The 7,500-nt window shown below is 37.0% G+C and overlaps 1 long non-coding RNA gene across 2 annotated transcripts in view; it reads left to right on the forward strand.

The window, feature by feature from the left end:
- The window catches only part of LOC128247360 (uncharacterized), a 21,223-nt gene extending 13,800 nt beyond the window's left edge, over positions 1–7,423 (forward strand). For both annotated transcript variants that reach the window (XR_016240952.1, XR_016240951.1), the window contains exon 4: positions 5,588–7,423. This is a non-coding gene — a long non-coding RNA (uncharacterized LOC128247360). The remainder of the gene's footprint in view (positions 1–5,587) is intronic.
- Positions 7,424–7,500: the final 77 nt, after the last annotated feature.

The raw sequence follows: 7,500 nt of genomic DNA on the forward strand, positions 1-7,500 counted from the left end.
TTCGCACCATTAATGATGAGACTGAGAACTTCCCATATTGGTGGTGCCTGCGAAAGCCGCAAAGAATGTCGGGCCTCAAGCAAACAAAACAACACAAAGTGGACATACGAAAGTTTTAAAAAATGTAATTTAAGACGATGGAAAAAAAACCGAAATACATAGGAAACGAGCAAAATACGGCCTTAGGTAACGCTTAAAAGAAATCCTAAAGAATATAGAAAACAGCAAATAGCAAGACAGAGAAATTTTTTGCGACCGAATAGCTGAGCGGCCGGTCTGTGTTGCTATTTGCTTTTTTCTATATCCTTTAGGATTTCTTCTAAGCGTTACCCACCATTCCTGTGTTTTTGACCCTAAGACCGTATTTTGTTCGTTTCCTATTTATTTCGTTTTTTCTCCATCGTCTTAAATTACATTTTTGTTTTTACTTTCGTATGTCCACTTTGTGTTGTTTTGTTTGCTTGAGGCCCGACATTCTCTGCGGCGTTCGCTGGCACCACCAGTATGGGAAGTTCTCAGTCTCATCATTAATGGTGCGAAACGGAGTATTACCATTTTGATTGACAACTGATGAAGAATTAGGGACCCTCTGTGTCTGTCTCCCGTCCGGTTGTACACTCAGTGTACGTTCTGTCGTTCATTTATTTACAATACATTTTTTCATTTCTTATATGCATACATACGTAAACACACACACACACACACACACACACACACACACACACACGCACGCACACACATACATACATACATGCATATATATATATATATATATATATATATATATATATATATATATATATATATATATATATATATATATACATACATATATATATATTCATACATACATACTCATATACATACTTACATACCCATATACATACATACATACATATATATATATATATATATATATATATATATATATATATATATATATATATATATATATATATATATATATATATATTTAAGTTTCAGCTTAGAGCTGCGGCCATGCTGATGCACCACCGTGTTGCTACACTGTTATTACAGGGAGCCTCTTACAATATGTGGCACTTGGTGAAGAATGGAGTTTGATTTAGCAACCCTCATTTGCACCTCCTGCCGCGAGGTAGGTTCATCTGGGACTCTCGATAGGAAGAGGTCCAGCTTTGATTTAAAAAACTCCTACATCTACTTTGTGCAGATTCCTCAGTCTCTTTGGGAGAATATTAAAAAGCTGTCGGCCCCTGAATCCCAAGCTGTTGAAGTAACTGGTCCTGAAGTGCGATGGCATTGCTGGGATCTTTGGCACTATGCAGTGTCGTCCCGTTCTGGCATTGGTGTAGCATTCAATGCCAAAATTTGGCACAATTCCTTCCAGGATCTTCCAGATGTATATTACTGCATACCTCTCCCACCTTCTCTCCAGGGAGTAGAGTCTTAGCTGTTTCAGCCTTTCCCAATAGCTGAGCAGTTGCAAAGAGACAATCTTCTTTGTGAATCTCCTCTGGATTGCTTCAAGGTCTGCTGTTAATTTCAGAATGGTGGGTGACCACAGCTGTGAGCAGTAATCCAGGCGGCTGAGGACGAATGTCCTCCAGAGGATCATCATGGTTTCCTTATCTCTGGTTCTGAATGTTCTCAGGATCCATCCAGCCAATCGTCTGCACTTTGTTGCCATTCTTGTAACGTGCACTTGGAAAGAGGTATCATCACTCATGTCGATACCCAGGTCTCTCACTGATTTAGGCTCTGGGATTGAAATTCCCTGTGGACCAGTGTACTCTGTAAGTTTCATATTCAGTTTTGGATGTTGGTAGCGCAGGGCTTGGAATTTTTCAGCATTAAACTGCATATTATTGTCCTCAGCCCATCTGTAAACTGAGTCCAACTCCTGCTGCAGGTGTGCAACATCACTGGAGTTCTGTATTTTCTGCGAGACTTTTGTATCGTTTGCGTAGCTTGCAAGAGTGGCTATCCGGGCACTTGAAGGCATATCTGAGAGAGCGACTATAAAAAGCAATGGTCCCAAGACAGTGCCCTGTGGAACACCGCTCATTATTTGTGTTTTCACAGAGGTGGCTCCATTAGCCACTACTGCCTGACTTCTATCTTTCAGAAAGTCATGTAACCACTCTCCAAGTTTTCCAGCTATGCCAAGATCACGCAGTTTGTGGCATATCACACCATGATCCACTTTGTCAAAAGCTTTTGCAAAATCAAGGTATATTACGTCCACATTTGAGTTGTTGAGTAACTGCCTCAACACCCAGTCGTAATGTTGTAAGAGCTGCGTCAGGCAACTCCTACCTGGTCGAAAGCCATGTTGGGTATCACTCAGCAATTTATTTTCTTCAATGAATGCGATTAGTTTTCCTCTGATTATCCTTTCCATGACTTTGCTGATGTGTGAAGTCAGAGAGATAGGCCTATAGTTTTTGGCATCTGCTCTGCTTCCCCCTTTATGGATTGGGCATATTATTCCCTCCTTCAGCTTGCTTGGCAGTCTTCCGTTTGCGAGAAAGCTCTGGAAGAGGATCTGGAGGGGTTTTGCCAGGGCATGCTTACACGATTTAAGGAGGATTGCTGGGAAACCATCAGGGCCAGCAGTTGAGTTTGTGTCCACTTCATGTATAGCTAGTAGTACATCTTCTTCGCTAATGTTGATGTATTCCATCGTAACTGCCTCACTGGTTATAGGGGAGGTAGCAAAGAAGTCCACTGGTTTGTTTACTTGTCTGTGCTCCAATGGAGTGGTGAAGACACTTTTGAATTGCTCATTCAGTACCTCACTGATCCTAGTTGGACTGTCTGTGAGGGAGCCATCCTTTTCGAAGAGGGGTCCAATCTTGCAGCGTACTGAGGCTGTTTCTTTTGCGTAATGAAAGAAGGCCTTTGGGTTTGACTTAATGTTTTTTATGGATGGTCATGTTACCAGTTTCAGTTAGCTAATAAATATATAAACGTATATATATATATATATATATATGTGTGTGTGTGTGTGTGTCTTTTTGCAGTTATCTGTTCAAATTTTAGATAGAAACTAGAGATAGCACCTCAAGTTGCGGCGTTTCGGATACAGAACGTCGTAACTTGAGGTGCTGTCTGTAGTTTCAATAGAAAATCTGTGGGGGTAACTTTAAAAAGTGATTGAATCGCATTGCTAACACGGGTAGGACGCAGTATTAATTTATAAGCGTTTAATATACTTGGTGGTATATTATAGCTGTATAACAAGATTCGCTGTCCCCACCATCAATTAATATATATGTAATATAAGGCGGCCAGTTGGCAGAATAGTTAGCACGCCGGGCGAAATGCTGAGTGGTGTTTCATCTGTCTTTACGTTTTGAGTTCAAATTCCGCCAAAGTTGACTTTGACTTTCATCCTTTCGGGGTCGATAAATTAAGTGCCAGTTGCGTACTGGGATCGATATAATCGACTGGCCCCCTCCCCCAAAATTTCGGGTTTTGTGCCTAGAGTAGGACAGAATATATATGTAATAAATATTCAAAATTTTGAGCAGTCCACCGCTTCTTTTATTTTCTTTAAATGTTCTCCAAATATGTTTCTTTTTTGTCTTTTTTCTTCTTCTTTCCAATTGTTCTTTCAACTATCTTTTCTTTCTCTCCCCCCCCCTCTCTATTTCCTCTCTTTCCTCCTCCTCTCACTCCCTATTTTTTCTCTCCGGTTCATTCCAGCATATTTATTGGTATGTCTCACCAATGTATTTTTCATAACGGTTATGCTGTTTCCAATACAATCGTTTCGCTTCACATTTTGAGGCCTTTTTCAGCCAATCGAAATTCGCTTTAAACTTTCAATATATTTTCTGTTCCTCTTAAAGCATCTTTCCAATGTTTATTGTTTTTCTTTTTTCCGTTCTTTCGCCTTTGTTTGCAGACTCGGAGTGAAAATTTTATGAAGTTTCAGCCTCATAAATTATAAGATAATGTAAAATACGTACACACACACATAATAATTATTTAAAAAATATATGTATGAAAGAAGGTTTGAAAATGCAAAGGTCTTTTAGAGATGTTTGTAAACATCTCTAAAAAAACCTTTGCATTTTCAAACCTTCTTTCATACATACACGAGAGAGTACACCTCGCCCCCCCCCCCCGCCAAATCCTCAGAATGTTGCAATATTATTTTACTCACTTAGTTTTACATGTTTACACTTTTATCACCTTCAGCGTATTCTCCCTTTGAAGTAATGCATCGGTCCAGACACATTTTCCAATGTTCAAAGCAGTGCAGGAACTCTTGTGAAGTGATACCTATTAACACCTCTGTCGTTTTTTTTTTCACCTCTTCCACATCTGCAAATTCCGTAGCACCAGCTTTCATCACTAGTGATGACCTTTGAAAAAAAAAAGATCCGGATCAATTTCCAGCTGTTCTTTCAGTTCACAACACGCATTCAGTCGTGACAGCTTTTGATCTTCCGTGAGCAAGTGAAATACAAATTCTTCGCTCAAAATTCATTGGCAGGAGCTCCAGGGCACACCCCAGTCATATCAACAAGTTTTGTCAATTGTTTGGTGACAGTCCTCCAAGATCAGTTCAGGAATTTCCATGATGTTTTCATTCGTTCGGGAGGTCACTGGTCGTCCTGAATGAGGTTGGTCTTCAAGCAACCACTCCTAAACTGTGAAAACCACTCATAAACTTGTGTTTTTCTCATGGCAGCATCTTTGTAAGCTGTTTGAAGCCTGACAACTGTTTCGGCTGCTATTTTCCCCAGCAGAAAACAGAATTTCACAGAAGCACACTGTTCCTTTGTTTCAGCCATTGCAAAAATTGAGGAATTGGGGAGAAGCACTACAAAACAAAAATGCACCATGTGGCAGTACAGCCTCACTGGATGATGCTGGTTGGTAGACTGATGCCTGAGGGTTACATCAAGTGGCTTCTAGCAGCAGAAGCCTGAACCACAACAGGCTTGTCCCATAGAGAACGTTTCCGGTTACTTTTAGGTACCCCCTCGTATATATATATATATATATATATATATATATATATATATATATATATATATATATATATATATATATAGAGAGAGAGAGAGAGAGAGAGAGAGAGAGTTTGTGCCTGGAGACACTAAGTGTGTGATATTAATACCAACCTAGAAAATATCTCCAATGTATGAAACTATTAGTAGCTCATATCTATATACTGTATACATTAAACAATATATATGTTTGTATGTGTACATACATACATACATACATACGTACACGTACATACATACATACATACATACATACATACATACATGTGCACACATATACTTATATAAAAGTATTAGTAGCGGTCTTGAAATTTTTATATTTGCACATTTCAATATTTTCTTTTCTTTCTTTTTCTTCTTTTTTTTTCTTTTTTTTTTTTTGTCTGGAAAGTATTAATTTTCCAATAAGCAAAATGTATATAAATAAATAAAAATAAAAATTAAAAAAACGAGTAAATTCGAACTGAGTTGGGGAAAATATATATATTCAAATTAAAAAAAAAAAACCCATTATAATTGTGATTTTGTTTCTAAAATTTCATCTTTTAATATTTATTTTATTATTTTTTCCCTCTCTGCAGACAACGAAGCTGCAATTAATCCGAGCGTGCACCGTAGCTCGCATTGTGCTACCAATGATGATGATGATGTTTTTGCAGAGCATATCGCCCCAGAGATAACGCAGACGACATCTCAACAGCCAAGAACTTTTCTCTCAAATTCAAGCGAGTTCGATTCCATGAAAGAATCATCCGATTTAGAAACATCTCGAACGAGTAAGTCTAATCAATCTTCGGTGCCGTTTCATCCTAGAATGGACAACCATCCACCAGTGTCAGGCTCTTCAAACACTTCCTTATTTCTAACTGAACCAAGCACACACGAAAGGACCATGCCAAACAACAATAACACTTTTAGAAGTAGTAGTAACGGTACTGGTGGAAATAATAATAATAATAATAATAATAATAATAATAATAATAATAATAATAATAATAATAATAGTGGTAATATTAGTCGAATTCCTGTAAATAGAGCTTCGGACAATGAACAACTTCCAGAGTGCCATTCAAATGTTGATAATTTTGGAAGAGATCATCGGCCTTTGATTGTAGCAGAGGCGGCGAGAATTTCTCGAACGATAGACACAGAAACTTCAACAACAATGGAAGGTGTCGTCAATAGGGGGGAAATGGTAACAGATCAACCAGATCAAGATCAATATGTATCGATTGAAGAAAGTCAGACTATCGGAGGAGGGATGTTGACTTCGTTAGTTTTATTAACCTCTTTTACGTTCTGTGCCTTGTGCATTAAACTTAGCCCCGGAATATTCATGGTTTCGATTTTTATGGCGACTTTTATGTTTCAAGTTATTCGACAGCTGAACACAATGTAAGAAGCATGAGAGTATCGAACGTGAATCTCGTTAAATCCCGTTCATGTCACCCACATCGATGGATACGGAATTTGACAACAGGTTAATGAACAGAAGGCAAAGAAGCAGTTCTCAACAAGCATTCGTCAATATCGTACCATTTCAGGAATTTAGTCCCTCACTCCTTCAGACTAACAAAATACATTTAGTTTGTTTATTATTATTACTTGTTATTTTTTTCGCTCGGCTTTCAAAAGTCTGAAGGAGTAACTCTAGCTACGAAACCACTCTTGTTGTTAAACACCGTTTTTATCTTTTTGGTTGGTCCACCATTTATGTAAAGTAAATAAACAGCAACAATACGAACAACTACATATATATATATATATATATATATATATATATATATATATATATATATATATATATATATATATATAGATAGATATATAAACAAATGTAAATGAAAAAAGCAGCGCCGACCATTTGTTGAGGGGAACATTTGGAACCCGAGATTCTGCTCTTTCTGACGCCACCACCTCCACCAATCCCAGTCACACCGCTGCCACCGCCACCGTCGTCGACGCCGCCTGAGATCTTCTCACATTTGTCTTTTATTTCTTTCGTCTTCTCTCTCTCTTTAAAGAAAAATTCATCTCACTAGTGTCTTATATTAAAAAACTGCAATCAAGTTTTTTTGAAAAAAAAAAAATATGAAGCATGAAGAATACGATAACAACAACAACAAAACCAACATCACAGTATCAACAATATCAACAATAATAATAATAATAATAATAATAATAATAATATCAACAATATCAATAATAATAATAATAATAATAATAATAATAATAATAATAATGATAATAATAAATAGTTATAATAAAAGGTGAAGAACATCTCCTCACTTGTATGTGTGCACAATGGTATATATTTATATTTTTTGTTTTGTTTTAAAAACGCAATTTATTCCAATGAATTCCACAAATTTAAAATAAATTTCTTTAAAAGAGGCAAAAAAAAAAAAAGCAACTTATCGATACGTTTCTAATAACAGCTTTTTATTAATCAACTTAATAAATTTAATTCTCAGCTAAATACAAGTTTTACAAA

This window comes from Octopus bimaculoides, chromosome 3, assembly GCF_046866305.1.
Source record: "Octopus bimaculoides isolate indiv1 chromosome 3, ASM4686630v1, whole genome shotgun sequence".
NCBI lineage: Eukaryota > Metazoa > Mollusca > Cephalopoda > Octopoda > Octopodidae > Octopus > Octopus bimaculoides.